Below are 13,100 nucleotides of genomic sequence, written 5' to 3'. Positions count from 1 at the left end.
GGTTCCTGGAAGATAAAGTGTCATCAGCAGCTCTGGCTTGTCCCCTACCCAGAGTAGCTGCTCCATTTATGTTTGCAAAAGATATTGATAAATATTTGAGTGTCCATCGCAAGCTTCACTTAAATGTCCAAGATCCGAAAAGCCTTGTTGATTTTTTTGTCTGTTTGTTTGCCTTTTCCTTTGTATCCAGCAGAAGTAGTGAGCCCCTGGCTACCAACTGTGCAGGCTGAAACCTAACCATTATGTACTGTCCTGATTCCAATAATGACAGTCCATCAACACTTATTTATTGTAAATATTCACCGAGTGTCTCTTACATGCCAGGTGGTGTGCAGGTTGGGGACACAGTATTGAGTGGAAACAACCCAGGTTCCCTATTGGGACCTGCACCTAATGAAGGGAGACAGTGGTTCGTGGAATCGTCATACATGCAAACGCATAGGTGTGATGTTTGAAGCAGAGGGACTGATGCTACCAGAACCCTTGCTGAGGATGTGTGACCTAGTTAAGGAAGCTGAAAAAGAGGAACGGAAAGATGGCTGGGCCGAGGGGAGTGGAGGAAGGGAACACTTACAGCATTGAGGCTGCATTTGAGAGTGCTGTCCTCAGCTGAGAACACTAGGATTGGAAAGTTCTAGGCAGGGGTGACAGCATCACCTTTGTATCTCTGAGTGCTCACTCACGTCCTGGGAAGCTGGTTTAGAAACCTGAGAAGAGACTATTTCAGGATAAGATGTTGGGCTGGGGTTGGGGAGATGTGGACAGAGCCCAGAGATTATTTAAGGCGAAGTACAAAGGACTTGGTGATAGATCTGACAAGGGGTTTAGGGAGAGTAAGGTCCAGGAGATGCCTGGGTTTCTAATTTGCATGGGAATTTGTGGTTTCATTCACTAAGGTCTCTACTACCTTGTGCTAGGATGTTTTTCAGCTCCTTTTAGGGCTAATGTGCCATGCTACTTATTCTGAAAAATACAAATATGAGTAAAAGAGACCCACTGCCCTCACAGAGCTTACAATCTAGCCAGTCAGTACAGGGGGAGTGGTTAAATTTACCTCCACCGACTCACTAACTCCTGCTGTTTTCTCGAAGTATGGAGGTTGCATACACTTGGCAATGGTCAACACACACGAATGCCCCCTCCAGAGGGTGACTAGGGGTTGGGAGGCCCTGGAACTTGGGTGCCCTGGTGGAGGCAGAGGCTGGGGATGAGGAGATCGATGGAGAAATAACCTGGCGATGTTTGAAAGGGCACTGTGAATCACTGAAGAAACCTTAAAGCAGACCAAATGGAAAAACACAGCACAGGCTTCAAGCCTGAAATGACAGAATCTAAAACTCATCTTTAGTGGGCACGCCAAGCGCAATCAAAAGAAGTGAGCCATGTCATGGGAGCAAGTGGGATGACAGTGATTTGTGAGGACAAAGGGTGGATTGCGACGTCTTCTCCTGCAACAGCCCCTTAAAAGTTTTCACTGCTTGATGGTGGCTAAATCTTTATAAATATCACCATGGCAACCATTGATATGAAAAATAATGTTAGCCTGGACACTTCTGCTTCAGATGATCTGACATTTTCCACTGCAGTGGTCATTGCCATTGTTTGTGCACATGAGCAAAGAGGGCCCTGCTTGAATCCTGTCCCATTTTCTTTTGTCCTCAGAATATAAATGCTCATTAAATTGCCCCTGGTGTTAACAATGGCCCAGTGGCATTTGGGGAGGGGTGGCTTTACCATTCTTCCCTCTCATCTCTGGGTGCGTGGTGGAAGAGGACCCCTACTGGTGTCACCAGGGTTGGCTCAGGTGTGAGGAATGGGGTTTTTCTTAGGGTGATTGGGAGGCGCTGCTTAAATCAGTTCCATGGTTGGAGGGAAGCAAATCAGTTCCGTGGTTGGAGGGAAGCAATGTATGTTGCATATAACTATGTGACATTTTTATCATATATCCACCATTCCCTTAGATTTAGTTTCTTCCTGCCATATCTCCTTCCTGTGTCTAATCCCAATATTGGGTAAGCTAACTCTTCAATTTTATACTTGTATCCCTCTAATAATCCTCCCAAAAGAGTTCCATATTTTATAATCTCTGTGCTTTTTAAAATTCTTTCATTCAACACACATAGATTGAATGCCTTCTCAATGCCAGGCACTGTTCTAGATGACCGGACCCCTGTTTTTGTGGGACTTATGTCTGGAATGGCAGAAGACAGACAATAAACATAATAAATAAGGAAATGATAGGCCATGTTAGGTCACGGGAAAAAAGGAGAGTGGGATAAGGCAACAGGTGCTGGGGTAGCCCCATCACAGTTTTGTTTCTACTGTGTATATTTAAGGTGTGCAGGGCAGGCCTCTCTGAGAGGTGATGGGAGCAAAGACTTGAAGTAGGCGAGAGCATTAGTATTTCCTAGAGAAGAGATGATTCCAAAGCTGATGGTGAGAGTGCACCTGGCTTGTGTGAGGAACGGCAAGGACAGAGTGCCTGGAGTGAGATGGGGAGTGTGGCTGGCAGGTATGTTCAGAAGGGTGGGGCTGGATGGGGTGAGGGCAGATAACACGGCCCCCAGAGGCTTTGAACAAGAGTGACGTGATCTGGCTTGTTTTACCAGGCTGACAGTATCTTCTGGTTGAAGAATGACTATAGAGGTCTCAGGGCGGCAGCAGAGACAAATGTGCTGAGATGTTGCAGTAACCCAGACAGGAGATGGTGATGGATTGTACCAGGGTGCCAGAGGCAGGTGCAGTGAGAAATGGCTGATTCTGGGTATGTCCTGAAGGTAGAGTCAGCAGGATCCACTGATGAATGAGAGCATTCTCCTTTGGCCTTTTTCTCAAACTCTTAACTTGTAGGATGCTCTTCTTGGTCAAATGGATACATGTTTATACAAGGATCCCATTTTGGGCACAGGTTTTTGAAATTAATATCCCTTTTCTGTAGAGGAAATTCCAAGGGAATCTATGTAATTGTGTAGGGGCAGTTTAGCATCATGGTGAAGAGCATGGACTCCACAATAAAATTACCTGGTTCTAATACTCACCAAATATGAGGCCTGAGACAAGCTACTCAACCTCTCATTTGCGTCAGTTTTTTTAATCACCTGTAAAATATGGATAATTATAGTTCCTACCTCATAGAATTGTGAGGAACAAAGAGATAATGTGCACAGAAATCCCTTAAAACACTGTGTGGCACACAGCAGAGGTAAATAAAAGTTAACAATAATAATTATAATTTTATTAGCAGTTGCCTTACGTTCTTTTAGTAGCTTCTTAGACTATAAACAACCTGCATATTCTTTCTAAATTAGTGACTTTTTGGAAGACTTTTTCTGTTCTCTAATGTGTCCATAGTCGTAGAAATAGTCTTTCCTTAACTCTGTTTCTCTTCTTTGTAGCCAATGCAATGTGTTCTCACTGGAGTATATTATTGTGCTATAAAGTTACTGCTCTGAAAGTCAAAACAGTTGAATATTGGCAATTTCATATGATTTAACTGAATATCGGTGTGTATGTATTTATTTGACTGTCTAGTTAGAGGCTTTAGAGGACTAGCTCAGAAGTCAGACTACTTGAGCTTGCATCCTGGCTCTGATAGCCAAATCTGTGTAACCTCGGGCACCTTGTTGAAACAGCTTCTGCCTCATTGACCTCTGTTGAAAATAAGGGTAATAATAGATTCCAACTTAGAGGGTTCTGGTGATGGTGAAAGCTATTCATCTGGAACAATAGTTTGTAAAACAGTTCCTCATATAAGGTAAATGCTCAGTAAATTTTAGCTCTTAGTGAAAACAGAGATCCCTGGGCCGGGTATCGTGATGTAGCAGTATCCCAATGCCTGAACACACCTGGGGAAAATCACTAGATCCAATTCATAAAACGTCAGGTTATATTCACTTAGACACAATTTCCTACCGGCTCCTCCAGGTTTTCAAATACTTTTATCTGTTTCATCAAAAAGTACCTGTTGGAACCTTCTATTATTCATCATCTGAGATAACCACAAGTGCTCGTGTGTAACTTCTACACATTACACGGAAAGTTGGAATAAAACCACAAATGGTATTTTTTTCTTTTGGGTGTTTAAAGAGTTGCTGAAATTCTAGTCGCGATATTTAACGTGTGATGAGTTCTTTATGCCTGCTGTGAAATATGCCAGCATTTTATTGACACATTACTATGAATTGGGTAGCCAGCTACAGTAATAGGTTTCCCCTAGAGCGTGAGAATCAACAAATCTGATGGCAGGCACTGCCAAGCAAACCCAGCCTGTTCAAAGTTGACTTACTTCGTAGAGAATGGGCACATGCACGTGTCATCCAGGGGTTTCTATAAGGACTTCAGGTGATTTTTTAAAGATATCAATAAGTGCTTGTTATTAATGTTTATTTTTATAGTCTCTCTCTTTTGAGGAATTCTTAACATTCAATTTAAGTATGTGCTTTAGTCTTCTTTCACCTGTTTCTCAACTCCATTTACTCCTAAAAGTCACTTGGGGAATGCTGAAAGATACTGCTGCCTGGGTCCCACTCTCCACAGATTCTTATCTAATTGGCTTGGGATACAGTTTAAGCACCAATATTTAAAACTTTTTAAATTTAAACTTTCAATTATGAAACCTTTCAAATGTACACAAAATAGAGAGAATTGTATAAGTTCACGTGTACCTATCACCCAGCTGTGGTAATTCACTTCAGTGCCTTAACAAATTTGTTTTGTTGAGATAGGGTCTTGCTGTGTTGCCCAGGCTGGAGTGCAGTGGTATTATCACAACTCACTGCAGCCTCACCCTCCCAGGCTCAAGTATCCTCCCACCTTAGCCTCTTGAGTACCTGGGACCACAGGCATGCTCCACTACACCAGGCTAATTTTAAAATTTTTTGTTGGGGTCTCAATATATTGCCCAGGCTGGTCTCAAACTCCTGGGCTCAAGTGATCCACTCGCCTCGGCCTCCCAACGTGCTGGGATTACAGGAGTGAGCTACCATGTCCAGCCTTCAGTGGCTGTTTTTTAAAAAATACCCCCACGTGATTCTGCTAATGTGCAGCTGTGGTTGAGAACCACCCATCTGTGCTAGTAAAAGAGAAAATGGAGGGAATATTTCAATGAATATTGATATCACATCAAGAGAAGTGGAAATTTGCTGAAGGTTATACAACGATTTTCAGATATTACTTGGTGCTGTGTTCATCAAGCTATAATGGCATTCAGGAGGATGGTATGTGCTCACTGCATGCCTGTTGGATTTTGTTAAACAGTGGGATAATTTGGGAATTGGCATTGAGACACCCAGGAAGAATTCCAAAATAGGCTTCATGGTTTCCCATTCAGAATATTTATACCTTGACTCCAAAAACAATACCATGCCCAGCTACTTATGTTAATTCACCAAAGCTTGGCTCAGAGATAAAGAAAGGTTTCATTAGAGAGGTTGAGGACTTGTGTAAATCTAAGCAGATTAGTGTTGATGGATCCGAGAAGACGTGGGAGGGGAAGAGGTGGTGGAAACTGTCGTGAGATTTATGGAGAAAAAGCTCGGAACCAATGACAAATTAATCTCAACCTATAATTGAGAAGTTGTTGGGGATTCAAAGACCATGTACATATGTACATGTATGTTCCTTCATGAAGTCAGTGCTTGAGTTGCTACCTCAAACAGGGTAGGCAAGCCCTGGTTCCTGAGTGGCATTTGGAACACAATTTCATCTCCCAGTTGGACAGGACCTTATAGCTGATTTTGCCCAAGTGCCCTCCTGAAAGCAGCAGCCTTCTGGGCATTACTGACAGATGTCATCTGGCATCTCCTTAAACATTGTAACTGGAAACTCACTGCTCATAAAACAGCAGGGCGCATATTAGAATGATGGTCCTCTTTTATTGAGCTGAAATCTCATCCTTTGATGAAAGAAAATATTTCTAAACATATATAGATGTAAAACTAGATTTAAGTTTATAGGGTTCATCATGTATAAAACCAAAATAACCATATAAATTGATAGGAGAAATACAAGGCCTGTAAAATAAAATTAACAAAACACACTAATTTAAAACAATAAATGATATTGTGTTTTCTGAAACAAAATTCTTCATGTTGTGCTTTGGAAGGATGGAGCCTCTGGTCAATTTCCTTATTTAATTTGGTTCACTAAGTTTTACTAAGCAGCCCAAGGAATGCTTGAGTATGGTATACCAAATGTATTGAAATTCTCTATTTGCAGGGTTTAAGATAGTCAGATCTCAAACTTAACTAAAACTGCCAGCAATTAGTCCTCAATTTCCCATTTTAATGAGACATCCCTTGGCAACTTTGTAAAAACTTGGAAATTAAGGTCAGAGTTGCAGTGTTACTGCAATCTTTAATAAATAGGCATCTAATCCAATTATTGCTGGAATTGAGAACAGGACAATCCTTCATTGTTATTTATTACTATACTTACTGCTAATGAACTGCTGCTACAGACTGATGCATGCAATCACAGGATTCAAGCAATAACTCTTGCAAACTGTGAAACGTGTAGTGTAGATTGTCTTCAGTTCAGCTCTCGTATATGTCTGAGTGAGGCTGTTCTTCCACCCCCTTTCTGTTCCAACTTCTATGAAACATGTCTGAACACGCTTTGTCACCTGTGGGATTGTTGGTATGGACTGGTCGTCTAGATCAATGGTTCTCAAGATTTAGTGTGATTTATAATCACCTGGGGAACTTGTTAAAAATGCCTGCTCCCTGGACCCCACCCCAGAGCTCGACTCACTTAGTTAAGGCTGGACCCCCAAATTTGCATTATTTACAAGCACTTTGAATTATTCTGATATCAATGGTGTGCATCTGATAGTTTCATTCTTTTTAAGATATTGACACAAAAATGTAAAACTTAGAAAACTGTGCACAAATAAGCCAGTTTGAGAAACTCTGGTATCCTCAGATTTGTATCATTTACAAATGAGTAAGCCTTGTATATCAGACAAATCCCTAATAAACATCTTGCATAGGAGAGTGTTAGTAGCCAAGGCTTTCTTTCAAATGGCTTTGATCTATTAAACAAATTTATTTTAAGGGACAGGATATTTTAGATGATGTTCTCAATGATTCCCAGAGTATTCTGGAAGCTGTGGACTACAGTGGAATGACATTTTCAGGTTGTACCCTCACTGTTGAAATCTGCAACCAGTGAGACAGTTGGAAAGGGGGAAAAAACATGCTGGAAAACAGGAATTACATTAAGAAACAAAGCTAATGTTTTTCCTTAAAGTAGCTATTGCTGTATGTTTATTAGTTTATAAAGTTAACCATCACACATTTGCCTGAAGAGGAGATAGCATTAACAAGTCAGTAAGCCCGACTGCTGAATGTGTCTTACTATCTATTATTTCTTCCTCAATTAATTTTTGTTGATAGCTTCTGGGGTGAAACATAATAGCTGATTAGGATTACTTACAGCTTTACAGGGGATGGAGAGGCTTGCTGGCATTTATTTTGTCTTTTCGGGGGAAAGTGATTAAAATGTTAAGTGTCTTGGCATATAATTCAATAGTGGTCACGTGGTTGAGAGTTGAATTTAATATTACAGATTAACAACTTCCATTCTTTGTATTTTAGCATTCATATTTTACCATTCCATATTTATAATACATAAAATCCTTAAATAGAAAACATTCTAAATGGATTTTTTATTTTTACTTGAGAAGAACAGAATCATTCAGCATTTACATTTAATAAAGAATTGATCACTAGAATAACCCTTACAATTTTATTAAAATTATTCCATTTAAAAGTGCTGAGACTTATTTCTAAAATTTACTAGAAATGGAGAAAGTACAAATATCAATAAGGATATGTTTTAATACAATAAAACTTACATACTACGTACTGGTCCACCTTTAAGGCTATTCTTTATATAAGAATACAAAGAGAAAAAAGGCAAATATGGAATTCTGATGAATAGGAATGATTTTAAACGGTGTTAGCATGCCTAAACTTGCTCCCTCTCATGTATACATTTTTGTACATTTTGTGCTACATTTATACTTATCAATACTTTATTTCATTTTGCATCTGTGCCTTGCATGTAGACAGACCCCTGAAATGGTGTATACAAACTCAATATGAAGAGAGCATCTGGAAGCCTTAATGAGCTGTAAACTTAAAGCTATTCTCAGAACCTAGAAACTCTTCAATGAATTTTTATTTCAGAAGAATAAGCTTGTTGCTTTTGAATTATGCATTCATCCCTGTATTTCTCTTATTTATGGTCCCCAGTAATGCTGTGGCTGAAGACTTTACATCCTGATTTCAAGAACTTGATATGCAATTCAGGTGCCTGACATTATTCTGAGCATAAAATAAGCCTCAACTAGTTATTGCCAGTGTTGTTAACATTTCACTAAGGCAGCAGATCAAGTTGAATAAATGAGGCCAAATGAGTGTGCATGTTTATTAGGGTGGCATTTGTAGGGTTTGCTCAAGCGTCAATATTCCTTCAATTTTCATGTTTGAGAGCAAAGTTCAGATGAGTTTAACCAGACTGATTCTCTATTATTTCTTTCTGGAGTCTCGTCCATAACGCTGACAACATGGCTGTCAATACAACTGCAGATTATTTGTCTTGGCTAGCAGGTTGGAGTTATCATTGCTACCCATAACTGGTAGCAGAATACCAGTTACTCATTCGCTCAAGGAGTCAGTACTCTATTGACATTTGAGGTGGAATAGAGGTTCAGGGGGGATCCAATCTCTTCAGCTTGGGATCAATTTACACTCATATCTTACCTGAAGTAAGTTGCACCCTTTTCTCTGCACTGTGGCTAGAATTCTTGATAGCTGGTGGTCTTCAGTGATATAACTTATATACAGTAGAGTAATTTCAGGAAGTCCATAAATAAGATTAGCGTAGAGGAAGCCCAAGTTAAGGTAGCGGAGACCAGAATGGGCATCCTAAGAACCTAGGCTAGAGTCACGGAATCTTTCTGACTTTCCATGGATTATTTCAGTATTTGCATAACACTCCCTTTAGCACTGTGTGGACATAGTAAATTAAGAATCTGAAGAACTGGCCGGGCGCGGTGGCTCAAGCCTGTAATCCCAGCACTTTGGGAGGCCGAGACGGGCGGATCAAGAGGTCAGGAGATCGAGACTATCCTGGCTAACACGGTGAAACCCCGTTTCTACTAAAAAATACAAAAAACTAGCCGGGCGAGGTGGCGGGCGCCTGTAGTCCCAGCTACTTGGGAGGCTGAGGCAGGAGAAGGGCGTAAACCCGGGAGGCAGAGCATGCAGTGAGCTGAGATCTGGCCACTGCACTCCAGCCTGGGTGACAGAGCAAGACTCCGTCTCAAAAAAAAAAAGAATCTGAAGAACTGAGTTCTCATGCCAAATTGGCACTAATTCTAGGACTGTGTAAAAGGCATTTACTGGACCCAAGAACTACTTTTCTACAACTTATTGAAACAGCACCATGAGGGGGGTTACATTGACAAGAATAAAGAATTCTCTGGGGCTATAGGGGCTTTATTTTTGGTAGTGAGAGGGAAAAGGAGAGAAGTTAGTATTCTAAGAAAGCAAGGAAATTCAATTGTATCTTCATCTTGCTTTCTACTTTATGTTCCTTCTCCTTTCTATGTGGAAGAGCTCATTATTTCCTGATGAGAGTTAAATAGTAGGGTTTTCATTATTGCTTTTACTAAGTAGTAAGCGGTGATGCATCTTTTAGTTTTATAGAACCCTAATATTATTGAACCATACAGAATTTTAGAATCAGTCCCTAATTTTATACATGAGGAAGCTGAATCCCTGAAGAAAAGTGACAGCTTAGTTCATTATTCAATGTCCATTCATTCATTTAGCAAAAATGTTAAGTGCTTGGCTTGCAATGTGCCCAGTGAGGCACTGTGCGGAGACAGAGAGGACTAAGACAGGATCCTGCATGGGATTCACAAGAAAGAATGAAGAGATTGCTATTATGAAGATGCAAGCAAGTTGCTGAGGGAGCTATGCAGCTATGCACCACTCATGAATTTGATGTTTTTCTCCCTGTCTGTGCTAGGGGGAAAAAAAATAATAGAGAGCCTTGGTCAAATCCAGAGGATTCCAAAGTAATTGCTTCTGAGATTTCCTATCAAACTATACAGCAGTATGATTTTTACTCCAAATTTTCAATTCATGGAATATTACTATAATTAGATGGGGTTTTGTTTGCTCATTTGTTGTTGTTGTTTTTTGAGACGGAGTCTCCCTCTGTTGCCCAGGTGAGAGTGCAGTGGTGAGATCTCGGCTTACTGCAACCTCTACCTCTCAGGTTCAAGCAATTCTCTGCCTCAGCCTCCTGAGTAGCTGGGATTACAGGCGCCCACCACCACGCCCAGCTAATTTTTGTATTTTTAGTAGAGACGGGGTTTCACCATCTTGGCCAGGCTGGTCTTGAACTCCTGACCTCGTGATCCACCTACCTCGGCCTCCCAAAGTGCTGGGATTACAGGCATGAGCCACTGCGCCTGGGCCTAGATAGGTATTTCTAATACAAAAAATTACTTAGTTGTCTAACATTGTTCTCTCAAGAAAATTGCCATTCAGACACTATTGCTGATTTTCATCACCACAAAGATTAAGATTCATGAGTCATAAGAAAAAGTTTGCTTTCAATTTAAAAAAATAGCAAAAATACTGCAATAAAATGAATGAAAATATGGAGCCATCTGTGTCTTGAATGATAATGCCAAATGAATGTTTATTGTAAACAATACAATTTATTCAAGTCCACTTTCAATAGAGAGTGCTTTAGTGTACATGCAAAACAGGAAAACGAATTCTTTCTTCATTCACATACCTTATATGCTACACACACACACACACACACAGAGTCATACAGGTGCATATGTGATATGTGCATATATATCTCTAATACTCATATGCAACACCTCCTGACAGGAAATGCAGTTAATTCCCAAACATCCACTATTGGAAATGTCACCTTTATCTGTCACCTGAAAGGCAGTTCAGGCCCTTATTACCTCTGGTAACTGTTTTAATGCCATAGTTTCCTCCTATCACCAACCTGGTATTTGCCCATCTGTTCTAGTCTTTGCAGAGCCATAAGATTAGTTTTCCTAAAACATTACTTAAGTCACACTTTCTTGCTCAAAATTTCCCAAAGCTGTACACGTATATAGTCCCATAAACTCCACAGCAACATAGTAACTATAATTTGCCAACCTTCTCCCTCTTCAACATGAAAAAACCCTTCCACTCCAGCCAAGGAAATCAAATGCCATCCCCCTTTCCTACTAAAGTTTTCCTCTAGAAACCTGCACCAAGTCTCCCCACCTCTCCAGGCCTCACTGACAGATCAGGCCCACTAATCCCTCCCAGAGGCACGTGTTCTGTATCCTGTCTTTGGCACCCAGTAGCAAATGCAATATTTTTGTTAATCCATTTTTTTTCCCTCTTTTAATGAGTCCCTGAGCTCCTGGAGGGGCAACCGGATGATTTGGAGAAGGCTCTATTTAAAAAAAAATAATGTACAACATGAAAAGGATCTGATGTACAACACGAGGACTAGAGCTAAGAAGTGTCTTGTATTCACGATTTTGCTAAATGAGTATATTATAGCTACACTTGCCACAAGTAGAGGGGTGTTGGGAGAAATGCATAACTATGTGAGATGACAGATGTGCTAATTTGATCTACTATAATAACCATTTTACTATATATGTATCTTATGTTGTATGACTTAAATATACATAAAATTTATTTTAAAAATTTAAACATATTTAATATTTTTATTTTTAATTTTTGTGGGTACATAGTATATTAAAAAATGTATATATATTTATGGGGGTACATTAGATGTTTTGCTACTGGCATGCAATGTGTAATAATCACATCATGGAAAACAGGAAATCCATCCTTCATTTATCCTTTGTGTTACAATTCAATTATACTTTATTTTAAAATGTACAAATTATTTTGACTATAGTCACCCTGTTGTGCTATCAAATACTATGTCTTATTCACTCTATTCTTTTTGTGCCCATAAAAACATTTCTTAAATGTCTTAGTTACTCGGTCAGATCTTAAGATATTGTGAGACGACCAGGAGTTACTTATTTCACTTACAAATCAGTGAGCCCCCTCCGCTCCATTTCAGTGGAAAGCTTTATAGATACTGGAGAGGATGGAGTAGCTGAGTTACTGAAAGATGGGCCACTTCTCTTATCAACCATTAATTCAGATCTTCTCTATTAACAAGACATCACCAACTTGATTTTTATTTTCTTTCCTAAAAGAAAAAAAAAAAAAAACAAAACTGCAGTCCCTAGCCAATAAATAACTCACCTGAAGGTCAGGAACACCCCCTCCCTCCTTTCTCACAGGGGATGTCTGGGAGGGGAGAGGGGGCTGGAGAGGCCAGGCCATCATCTAAGTGGAAATCAAGGGCTAAAGCTATTGGCATTGGCAGCTGTCTCCAGGCGTCGTCCGCGGAGCCTGACCCTGCGCCAGGAAGGAGGAGGTTGTGCCCATGTAACTGTCCTGAAGTACTGCGGTGGCCCCCTCCCCCGCGGCTGGGAGGGCAGGCAGGACGAGGTTGGCTTTCCTTGCACGGTCTCTGGGCGTGGGCCCCCGCCGCAGCTCCGCGGAGCCTCGGTGTCTCCTGCAACAGGGGGCGGGGGGAGCCGCGGCGAGCAGCCCTGGGCTGCGGCTTCCTCCCCACGCCCGAGTCTCCTGCGCACCGCCGCCGAGGACGCGCGCCCGAGCTTGGTCCCCACGCCGCGGCGCGCCTGGGCTACCCGCTGATCCCAGGTAACTTTTCCGCCTCCCGGAGTCGGGGACTGCGAGGGGGTCTCGGCTTTACGAGGTGCGGAGGAAGAGCCCGAGGCCTGGGGCTAGGCGCACGGGCTGTGGGGCTGACGCGTGGCTCCGGCGCCGCGCGGTCTCCCGAATCCCGAGCCCTGCGCCCGGGGTCCCCAACCGCCCTCCCGCTCGCCGGGACCCTCGGCGGGCCGAGCCTGTGCGCCGCGCCCCCCGCCCGCTCCACCCGTCGCGCTGCAGCAGTGGCTGGGCCGGCGCGCAGAGCCTGAGTCCCGGCCTCCGGCCTGGGGGCCTCCCTGG

The 13,100-nt window shown here is 41.8% G+C and overlaps 1 protein-coding gene across 24 annotated transcripts in view; it reads left to right on the top strand.

Moving 5' to 3' along the window:
• EPB41L3 (erythrocyte membrane protein band 4.1 like 3) overlaps positions 1 to 13,100 on the top strand; it is a 243,028-nt gene that overhangs the window by 78,109 nt on the left and 151,819 nt on the right. Inside the window, exon 1 of one of the 24 annotated variants that reach the window (XM_033178282.1) lies at positions 12,430 to 12,791. The exons of 22 other annotated variants lie outside the window; for them this stretch is intronic. The gene's annotated coding sequence lies outside the window, so the exon portion shown is untranslated. Of the gene's footprint in view, positions 1 to 12,429; positions 12,792 to 13,100 lie in introns of those variants that run through there. One more of the 24 variants, XM_033178259.1, reaches the window with a different exon arrangement.

This window comes from Trachypithecus francoisi, unplaced genomic scaffold (assembly GCF_009764315.1).
Source record: "Trachypithecus francoisi isolate TF-2019V2 unplaced genomic scaffold, Tfra_2.0 Lachesis_group19, whole genome shotgun sequence".
Lineage (NCBI taxonomy): Eukaryota > Metazoa > Chordata > Mammalia > Primates > Cercopithecidae > Trachypithecus > Trachypithecus francoisi.
Note: the sequence above shows the minus strand (reverse complement) of the source record. Positions and strands in the feature narration are given on the sequence as shown.